The sequence below is a fragment of the Aegilops tauschii genome, chromosome 7 (assembly GCF_002575655.3).
Source record: "Aegilops tauschii subsp. strangulata cultivar AL8/78 chromosome 7, Aet v6.0, whole genome shotgun sequence".
In the NCBI taxonomy this organism is placed as follows: domain Eukaryota; kingdom Viridiplantae; phylum Streptophyta; class Magnoliopsida; order Poales; family Poaceae; genus Aegilops; species Aegilops tauschii.
The window spans coordinates 621,330,573-621,340,949 of NC_053041.3; positions in this window are offsets into that span (position 1 = coordinate 621,330,573).

Genomic DNA, 10,377 nt, shown 5'->3' on the forward strand with positions numbered 1-10,377 from the left:
TGGTCACGTAAATTGGGGATTACCCGAACCAAATTTGAAGCAACACATCATTGAAAAATACCATGAATAACATTGACTGTGAATAACAAGGCTCCAAAAGTTTGTGAGAGCTTATGTAGCCAGCAAGTTCCGACAAACTTATGTTTGTATTAGCCAATCATTTTGTCCTTCTGGACAATCTAGATACAGAAAAATAAAGAGTGCGCTTGTGTACAAGGGGCAATGCTTGCCAATGCCAAATAGCCTGAACAACAAATGATTTACGGCAGCAATGGATAAAAGAAGAGCGTGCGTGTGAGCGTACTGGCATCATCGAGGCAGTGGAAGCCAGATACAAAATAACATTATTTAGAGAGTATCTTATTTTCCGTTCTTGCTACATTGGAAGCAATGTACACTCTGAATGAAAAAAGAAACAACACTCGATTGAGATATGGTTATCATATATGAATGTGACCGTATGTGACAAAGTATATAAAGCAGTAGATATTGATGTACAACTGATATTCAGTCATCTAAACACATATAATAGTTGCTCACCTGCAAATCCTTCAGTAGTTTTGCTAACATACGGAACAATTTCTTGATCTCCCTAACCTGAATTCTATGATAACACCCAGCTCAACTCAAAAAAATAGAATCACACCACAGGACATCTACATGCTATGTTTACACAAAAGAGACTCAAAAACACATAAAAAAGAAAAGGAGGCACCTGTTTAAATAAGCCATTGAAAGCAGCTTACGCAGAGCTTGACATATCGCCTTGCAAACCTAGCTCAATATCAGCATTTCTTCGGGCCCGTTCTGCTGATCTCAAATTAGTCCTATTAAGATTCACAATTCAAATCCTTTGTGTATTCTAACCAAGAAGATGGAATTCAATCTACTGTATGGCTTGAATCCAAGTGTCAAAAGTAATACATTATTGTCTAGTCTTGTGTTGTTGCCCAAAAATACAATTTTTTAAACAAAAGAACAAGCAAAATAAGTATTATAACATAATATTGTCAGATAAAAGATGAAGCTATACTTCCATGTTCATTGCCTTGTTGAGTTTAAAACACACAACCCCTTTTCTTGAGAGCCTTGGTGTCAAGCAGGTTTCGAAGAAACGATTTGGTCATATAGAAGTCTGCAATCTCTAAGTGAAATCTGTACTACCATTATTAGTCTAAAAAATGCCAGTGGGCAAAGACAGCATAATTACTGAATTCCATACTATTGCCGAGGGGACAACATCGTATGGCAAGTTCTCTCTGCACATGTGAAATCAAAAGAAATACATGTTGTTTACATGAATGTACTGTATGACGTTTCAACATACAAGTAGTTGGTCACAGAAAGCAAGACATACCAATTTGCACTATTCCAACCAGCATGTCAATTGAGCATGGTTTCCTTGAGAAGACCAACTCAAAGCAAAACCAGTAAATATGGCATCAGCATACAACATTCAGTGCTGATTGCAGGAGAAAGCCCATAAAACCAAAAAAGAAAAAAGAAAATGTTGCACTGGAATTGGTTCTTGAAGCAAATTTACTTGTCGTACCTGATACTTCAATGTTACTGCTAGTATATAAAAACATCTGTAGCATCAGAGATTTCTCACAAGGGCATAGCTGCACACCATGCTATTCCCATGCTCCAACGATCATAGAATAATCTCATATAGAGAACACAAAGAAAACCCAATTTTCACAGAGCCCAATATGATTAGAAACCATATAGGGGGAGCCAATCATGATCTAGTCGACACAGAAATTAGTCTGCTACTTGTTGCTGTTAGCTGAATGTTTCCAGTGTTTCTCCGTGCTATCTGCAGAAAAAAAAACCGAGAGAGATGAAATTCAGTTGGCATCCAAAGCTCAGGTCTTGCCCATTTGTACCTCATACGCACCGGTGTCCTTGCCCAGTAGGCCGAGCTCCCGAGGGCAGAGTCACGGGCGTCATGGGGCGCGGTGGATGAAAAAAATAGACGCATAGGCGCGCCAGAGTGGGGCGTCCTTGTGTCGAGGAGGCGGCGAAGATGGTGGAGGCACGCGCGCAGCTGCCCCATCGATGACAAGCGTTGGGGCGGCACCGGAGTGCGGCGGCGTGTGCTCGCATCGAGACGGTAGAGCTGCACGAAGGGGGCTGGGGGAGCATGATTTGGGAAGATGGAAAGGACTGGAGCAGAGGATTTAGCCGGATAACCAGCTCGTTAGCGCGAGTTGGGTGGATTCGATCCGCAGATCAGGGTGTTGCGGGCGGGGCAGTGGGAAACGCTAGACATTTGGCACGTCTGCTTGCTTGGCAGAACATTTGATCTGAGCCATAGATCTGGGTAACAAATTATTGATGTAATACAGACAGTAGGATCTGTTTAAGTTGACTTGATCTGAAGGTCCTGATTATCTTGTGTACAATTTGTTGTGTGGCTTTAGGTGAGTTTATGTTTGCTCTTTTAATAGTAATAATAATAATAGAGATGATGATGATTGTACATTTATATACATAGGGAACAGACGCCGGAGTTATTTATTTTTAACAAGAGGGAACCCCTTGGTGAAGGGAGCCGCCAGTTGGGTCGGCCCAGGCACACGGAAACAACAACCACTTTTCTGTTTTGTTTTATCCATGTTTGTTCTTTTTAGTTTTTGCTTTCTTTTTTTACTTTTTTTATACTTCCAAATATTCTAATTAAACATATTACAAAACCACTCTACATAAAAACATTTGTAAAAGGTTGATCAAGCATTTGAAAAATGTTAAATGTGTATAGAGAAAATGTTTATCACGTACAGAAAATAAAATGTGTATGAAACAATCTGATGTATCTAAAAAAAGATAATCACGAATTTGCATTAACGTTGAATAAGTTTTTGAAAAATGTTAAGCAAGCATTTAGAAAATGTTAAATGTGTATTGAAAAAATGGTTGAAAAATACTTGAAAATGGTAAATGTATATACAAAAATATTGAGCATGTATTATAAAATGATGAAAAAAATTGATCATCTATATATCAAGCATTTGAAAACTATTGAAGAAATAATCGAAAAATGTTAATTAAGAATCTGCACTCCTATCCAGATATAGGTGTCTGAAACAATCTTCCTTCTCCTTAATAGCCTTTTGGACATCATCATTCCACCATCGGGTATCTTTAGCTTCGCTTCTACTTCCCTTGGATACTCCAAACTCCTCTGAGGCCACCTTATGAATGCAAGTCGTCATCTTCATCCACATATTGTCTGCATCTCCTCCTTCCTCCCAAGGGCCCTCCTTAATGACCCTCTCCTTGAACGTCTGAGCCGCCTCCCCATGAGCTTCGACTTCGTTCTAGCGACTTTGGCACACTTATCCTGCTGGACATGAATCCAAAGGCGGAATTCAGCAACCACAAGCATGTATTGGAAAAATGTTAATCTTGTATTTGCAAAATGTTAGTCAAAATTTTTAAAAATGTTTAAAATATGTACATAAAAATGTTGACTATGTATTAAAGAATATTAAATCTGTATTGAAAAAATGTTAAACATGTATTAGAAAAATATTGTTGACATATACAATTTTTTTGAATGAAAACCAAAAGAAACAAAAAAACAAAAAAGAAGGACCGATAAAAAGCATTGAAAAAACAAAGAAAAAGCCAAAAGAAAAACAAAAAACAATAAAACTGCAGAAGAAAAAGAAAATAAAAAAATTACGAAAAACTAATAAATGGAGAAAACCAAATAAAAGAGGAAAAGGAGAAAAAAATGTGAAAACAAAGAAAATAAACGAAGAAAAATCAGTGAAAAAAGAAAGATGAAATAAAACTAAAAAACTTGATAAAAACCAATGTAAAACCGGCTCTTTTAGCCTCAATTAGATGGCGCCCTAGTAGTTTACACAAAACTGAAGCTGGTTTAGTTTCTTTTAAAAGTGCGCTATAGTCCCGCACATTTTTTTCCAGGCAATCTAATTATCATAGATAAAGCTCAAGCCATCAGGGTGGGCCAACAACAGTACCTCAGGGTCCATTAAACCAGTCTGGGCACCAAGCTCTCTTCCCGGTAGGTAAAAGCCCATGTTACAATGCGAGGACCAAAAGCTCGTAGCTCACGGGCTTATTGAACGCTCGCTTCTTAATAAACAAAACCAATCACTAATTTTAGCTCGTCAACCTTAACGAGATAACGAGTTTCATGAATAGCTCATTGAATCGTTAGTATAGCACAACACATATTTTTCCCTTATGTGACAATATTTTTGACCATCTCAGCCCATATATTAAATCTAATCGACCCAACCTAGGCCATAGGAGATAGTAAACTAGAGCGCGTTCTGCAGGCGGAAGTCGGTGCAGAGGTGGCAGAAGAGGAGGCGCGGGCGTTCGCGGACGACGCCAGCTCCATGTCGGTCGCGCCGCCGGCTTGGGTCCAAGGAAGTCCACTCCTACTCTTCCCCTCCCACAACTTCACTTCCTGATGCTCACGGCCAATGAGCTTGCCGGACATGTGAAGACAGGACGTGGTGGACTCCGCCACGGCTGGTGATCTTTTGGACTAGGTAAAAAAGTCTCACCCGCTTTTGTTTAGTTGAAATATGTTGAAAACATAATGAAGTTTGGTCCGGTTGAAATGAAAATTATCCGGTTTGCATAAAATTTATCCGGTTTGTTCAACTTTGCTTTGAAATGTACGTGGGTATGGTTGGATGACCGGCTCCCGTATCACTGTCGTGTTCGTCCATGTCAGTTTTACGGATCCACATTGGAGATTCCCTAATCCTCTTCACAGAACAAAGCTCCAGCAAAAACAAAAAATAGTGGGGCCAAGCACGTGCACTTGAATCGTCAGTTGATGACATGGCACTATCCCCCTCAGGACCTCATTGCCTGCGTCCGGCCTGCCGGCCGCCATGCATCCCACCTGTTGCCACGCCGGGAGAAGGCATGAAAACAGTTTCTTTAGTTTTCGGTGCTGCAAACCTTTGCGGCGCTTGTGGCTGTCGAAACTTAATCAGGGCGGGCGGGCGGGCAAGTCAAAAGCGGGCGGACTGCACTAAACAAATCAGCAAGACGTGGACCGGGCCGACCACACGAAATCACAATTGGTTACCACTGCTACTACACATTGCGCCCGGGCCCCAACGTATCTACCCACACCATTGCTTAAAACTTGGACACATCATGATCTACTCGTTACCACAGCACCACACTCTCCCCAGGTCCAGGTGCTAGCTAATTAACTCGTTGCTTCTCTTGATCGACAATGGCACAGCCGCCAGCTGCGATCCTGTGCCTCATCATCATCATCATCATCAACATCATCCTCATCGTCCCCGTCGCTGCCGGCCGGGCCCTCCACAAGGTCCGGCCGCCACCTCCCCCTGCAGCGGCGACGGTGCTCCAAACACCACTGCCTCCTTCGGTGCCGGCCGCGGCCTCGGCGATCCTTCAGCAGCCACCGGCCGCAACCCCGTACTGCTACTGCATTCATGTCACTGGGATTGGGTTTCTGTGCGTGCTGGTCTCGTTCCTCGCAGGCTGCTTTCTCTGCGCGCTCTTCATCTTCTGCACCGCGCGCTCTACACCGGCTGCGACGGGGAGCCAGGGCGTCGAGGAAGGTCCTACTGTGGAGAACACCGCTCTGCAGTGTCTGTCCTGCCTGGCTAGAATCGCGGCATGTATATGATTCTTACAGAAAAATGGCTTAGCTAGTTTGAGGTGTCGATGGAGTATTAGTCTGTGGACTTTTGAGGTGGCTGGAGTAGTACTTATGTGGACTGTGATCCTAGCTCGTACTAATTGTTATCATTTGTTCGGGACATTGATTCAGGAATCGCTCTAATTAAGTGTGCTTTATTTCTTTCTTCACACTAAACCCTCTTTTTTTCTCGACGCATTATTGGTCAGTTAACACCTGGATCGGGCTGGCCCCCTCCGGAGCGGTTGGATTGTGCGCGCGAGACGACTGTCACCTTTTTTTTTTACCGTTGCAACGTGCCCCATGTTGCCGCCGCAACAAATCCCTTTGTTGATGGTCGCGTCTTGATGGTCGCTCAGTTGTCTGCAACACGCACCATGTTGCCCACCGTAATGTGCCCCATGTTGTGCTCAGGTGATTGCAGCGTGTCTTATGTTGCTGCCGCAACAAATCCCTTCAATGGTGGCCGCGTCTTGACGTTGCGCTCTACTGTTTCTAACACGACCTATGTTAATTGCCCACTGTAATGTGTCCCATGTTTCGCTTAGGTGATTGCAATGTGCCCCATGTTGCCGCCACAAATCCCTTTTCCCTCGGTTCTCTGCAACACGCACCACATTGCCCACCGTAATGTGCCCCATGTTGCGCTCAAGTGATTGCAGCGTGTATTATGGTCCCACCGCAACAAATCCCTTCTATGGCACTCTCGTCTTAACGTTCACTCGGTTGTATGCAACACGGTCCAGTGGGCGTAATGTGCCTCATGTTGCGCTCAGGAGATTCCAATGTGTCTTATGTTGCCGCCGCAACAAAGCCCTTCAATGGTGGTCGCGTCTTGACGTTGCCCTAGCCTGTTTATAACACGGCCCATATTGCCCACTGCAATGCACCCCATGTTTCGCTCAGGAGATTGTAATGTGCCCCATGTTACCGGCGCAAGAAATCCCTTTGTTGATGGCCGCGCCTTGACGTTGTGCTCGGCTATCTAACTACCGTAATGGGCCCCATGTTGCGCTTGGGAGATTGTAACGTGCCCCATGTTGCAAACACTCGCTCACCATCCATCTAACCATTGCAACATCAACAAAGCCCTTCGTTGTCGGCCGCGTTACCCACCACAACATGCCTCATGTCACTCGGTTGTCTGCAACACGGCCTAGGTTGCAAGCACGTGTGTACGACCACGGCGGTGGTTGACGCGCGCCAATGATAAGTTAGTTGAGGAGAAGACTGTTTCTTCTTCATAAAATGTATTGGTCGCGAACAACAGAGATGTGAAGGGGAGCTGTGAAATGCATTGAGGAATGACTAGTGCAAATTGTTTGATTTTTCCTTGCACATAGAGGGTGTAATGCATGGCACGTGAGGGAGAAAGAGTAATGGGAAAGGGAAGCAAGTTGCAGGTGCATATTATTCAATGGGTTTTGTTATGAAAAACCTAAGTATCTAATGCATGCATTGGTTATTTGGTGCAATGTTCAAGGTTGGGTGCCTCCTTCAGTCTAAATAACATATTTTGTTCTCATATATTGGGTGCCTCCTTCAATCTAAATAACATATTTTGTTCTCATATATTGGGTGCCTCCTTCAGTCTAAAAAGAAGGCGGGGCAATATATTTCAACCCCTCCCCCTCACATCTTAGGTTTTTTAGTCCTTAGACATGAGATCGATGTAGGACACATTGTTTTTAATACTGTGTTTGGCAGAGTTATGAACTCAAAACCTCTTGGCTCTGATACTATGTTGAATTCATGTTCCAACCTGTTACTCCATACTAAATGAGAGAGGTTGGACAATATATTTTAACATGAGGGATAGCAAGTGAACCGAGTGTCACTTTCTGTTTGTTTCCCTAGAAGAAGAAAATGGAGTAGGGCATGTTGGCGGACGAGCTGCATCAAGGTCGTTCTTTTAGAAATTTAAAAATCACTTTTTTTAAGTTTCAAAAATTCTGAAAAAAGCATACATGCATGTTCATATGGATGTATTTTACATGTGTGCAAAGTCCGACGATGAAATACATTACCTGTACTGGCAGCAACGGCTAGAGGTGCATGGAAAGGTATGTATCGTCAGCTGATGACGTGTGCATATACGCTAGCTAGCCAGGACGGATCGAGTATCTGCCTGCATGCGCCCGCCCTATCCCAAGCATGGAAAACACAGCCTTCCTGCCAACCACTTCGGATGGGATTGGGATAGAGTATATTCCTAACTAGTATAATACGTAATACTGTCTTGCCCCTTGGGAAGTCCTGGAACCATTTTAGTGTCAACTACTGAAGAGAGCAGACCCGCTCGGTGACTATCAGTCCACGAATCGAAGAGAGAAGATTCAATAAGAGCGGGCGGCCGGGTTAAGCCAAAAGTGCGCTAAACAAATCAGCAACACTTACGCGCGCGGCCGATCGAGCACACGAAAGGCCAATTGGCTACGCGTGCTGCCACTATATATTGAGCACCCTCCCACATGCACTATGTAGACGATATCGGCGACACCACGGCACCATATAAACCTTCCACGGCGTGCTTGATCTATTCGGCGCCACAGTACCACACTCTCTGCAGGTGCTAGCTATCTCGTCCGTTCGCTGCTTCTTGATCGACAATGGCGCGGCAGCCAGCGGCGATCCTGTGCATCGCCGTCTCCGTCGTCGCCGGCCGAGCCCTCCACCTGCTACCCCTGCAGCTCTAGCATTTCTCCAGCCGCCACCTTCGCCTGCAGCGGCACCGGGACTCCAAACGCCGCCGCGGCCTCGGCGATTCTTCAGCAACCACCAGCCGACCAGCAGCAGGGCCCGGCCGCAGCCCCGTACTACTACTACATTCATGTCACCAGGGTCGGGCTCCTCTGCGTGCTGGTCTCGTTCCTCGCAGGCTGCTTTCTCTGCGCGCTCTTTATCGCCTGCGGCGGCACGGCGGGAAGACGACGAGGAGGAAGGTGCTAGTGTGGAGAACACCGCCGTGCAGTGTCTGTCCTGTCTCACTAGCTAGAGTTGCGGCAGGTGTATGACCCTTGTTAAAAATGCCATAGTTTGACGTGGCTCTAGTATTAGTTCTGTGGACAACCTCACTATAATTAAGTGTACTTTTCTTCTTCTTCATACCGTACCCTGATTTTAGCCTTTCTTGTCATGTATTTCCTCTTTCCACAATTAACCACAAAGGCAGCCTTTTCATTCTCAGGATTCAGGATTACAAAAATGAACTGATAATCAAGCTAACATCAAAAGCCACAAAAAATATATATTCTAAAAAAATCCAAAGAAAATATGGTAATAAAGTTGGGGATTCTAAATGTTCTTTTTCTTAATGTTATTGGTTCACTCATCTTAGATTCGTTGGTTCTATCTTTATGCAATATGTGTGTTGCAACTTGTGCCAGGCGGAAAGTAGATTCTATTATGACGAAAATAGTTGTAATACAAAAAAAAGGAAAATAATAATTGAATTATTTAGGAATACACAATAGATGTTCCAGTCACAGGAGGAATAGTTGCTAATTCATCTAATGAAACTAGTCATTTTTTTAGAACAAAGAAACTACTAGTACTAGTTTGAAAAGAAAAGGTGCAGTTACTAATTTGAAAAGAAAAGGGCTGGCTAGATTGAGCCGGCCTAGAAACAAGCCTAATCTCATCTCCGACCTGGTCCACTGAACACGCAGAGTGGGCCGCATCTTCACAACTGACCCAGGCCCATGCAAGATTTGTGCGGCTGCGTAGAACCGGAAGCGATATACACAACGGAAGCTCCTATGTGTCGCATTAAGCGGCAGATTCGTGGGGCTTCGCACAGAGACTCCCTCGGCTGGGCCGGTCCACGAAGGAGCAGCCAGTGGTGTAAAAATTGCAAAAAAGTGGAGCGTTAGCCACGGGGAGCACCTATTCGGCGCCTTCAGCGCCGCCGAAGGCATCTGGCGCCTGCGGCAGCGCCTGATGGGTCGGCCCACAACACGCACGCAGAAAAAAATGCATAATTGCGCGAAAAGACATCCAAAAAAGAGGCTCTCTGTGAATCGAACTCACGACCTCACGCACGACTTCGAGTTTGGCAAACCGGTACACATAGAGGCTGCTAGCGATTCACTTCAGCGCAAGTTGATTTAAGAACCAATGTACCAGCGCTACTTCGCTTAGATTTTGACTTATTTGAAAACATTAATGAAAAACGTGAATGTATGGAAAAAATGTGAACAAATTTAGAAAGTTGACGAACATGCATAAAAAAGTTGGCTAATGTAAAAAGGGTTCATGTATTCAAATAAGTGCATGAAATGGAAATCAAAAGTGCACTAATTTTTAAAAAACAGTGCACAACAATGAAAAATGACCACGAGTTTGAAAAAAGTTCATCGAATTTGGAACAAAGTTCACTGAATGTGCAAAAAGTTCATCGAATTTAAAAAGAGTTCATCAACTTTTGAAAAGAGTTCATCAAATTTGGAAAAAAGTTTGCTGGATTTGCAAAAAGTTCATCGAATTTAAAAAAAGTTCATTAACATTTCAAAAGAGTTCATCGAATTTGGAAATAGTTCATTGAATTTGCAAAAATTTCATTGAATTTTAAAAAAGTACATCAACTTTTCAAAAGAGTTCATCAGATTTTAAAATAGTTGATCGAATTGTTAAAAAAGTTCATTGAATTTGTAAAAAGTTCATCAAACTAAAAAAAAAGTTCATCGAATTTTAAAAAGAGTTTA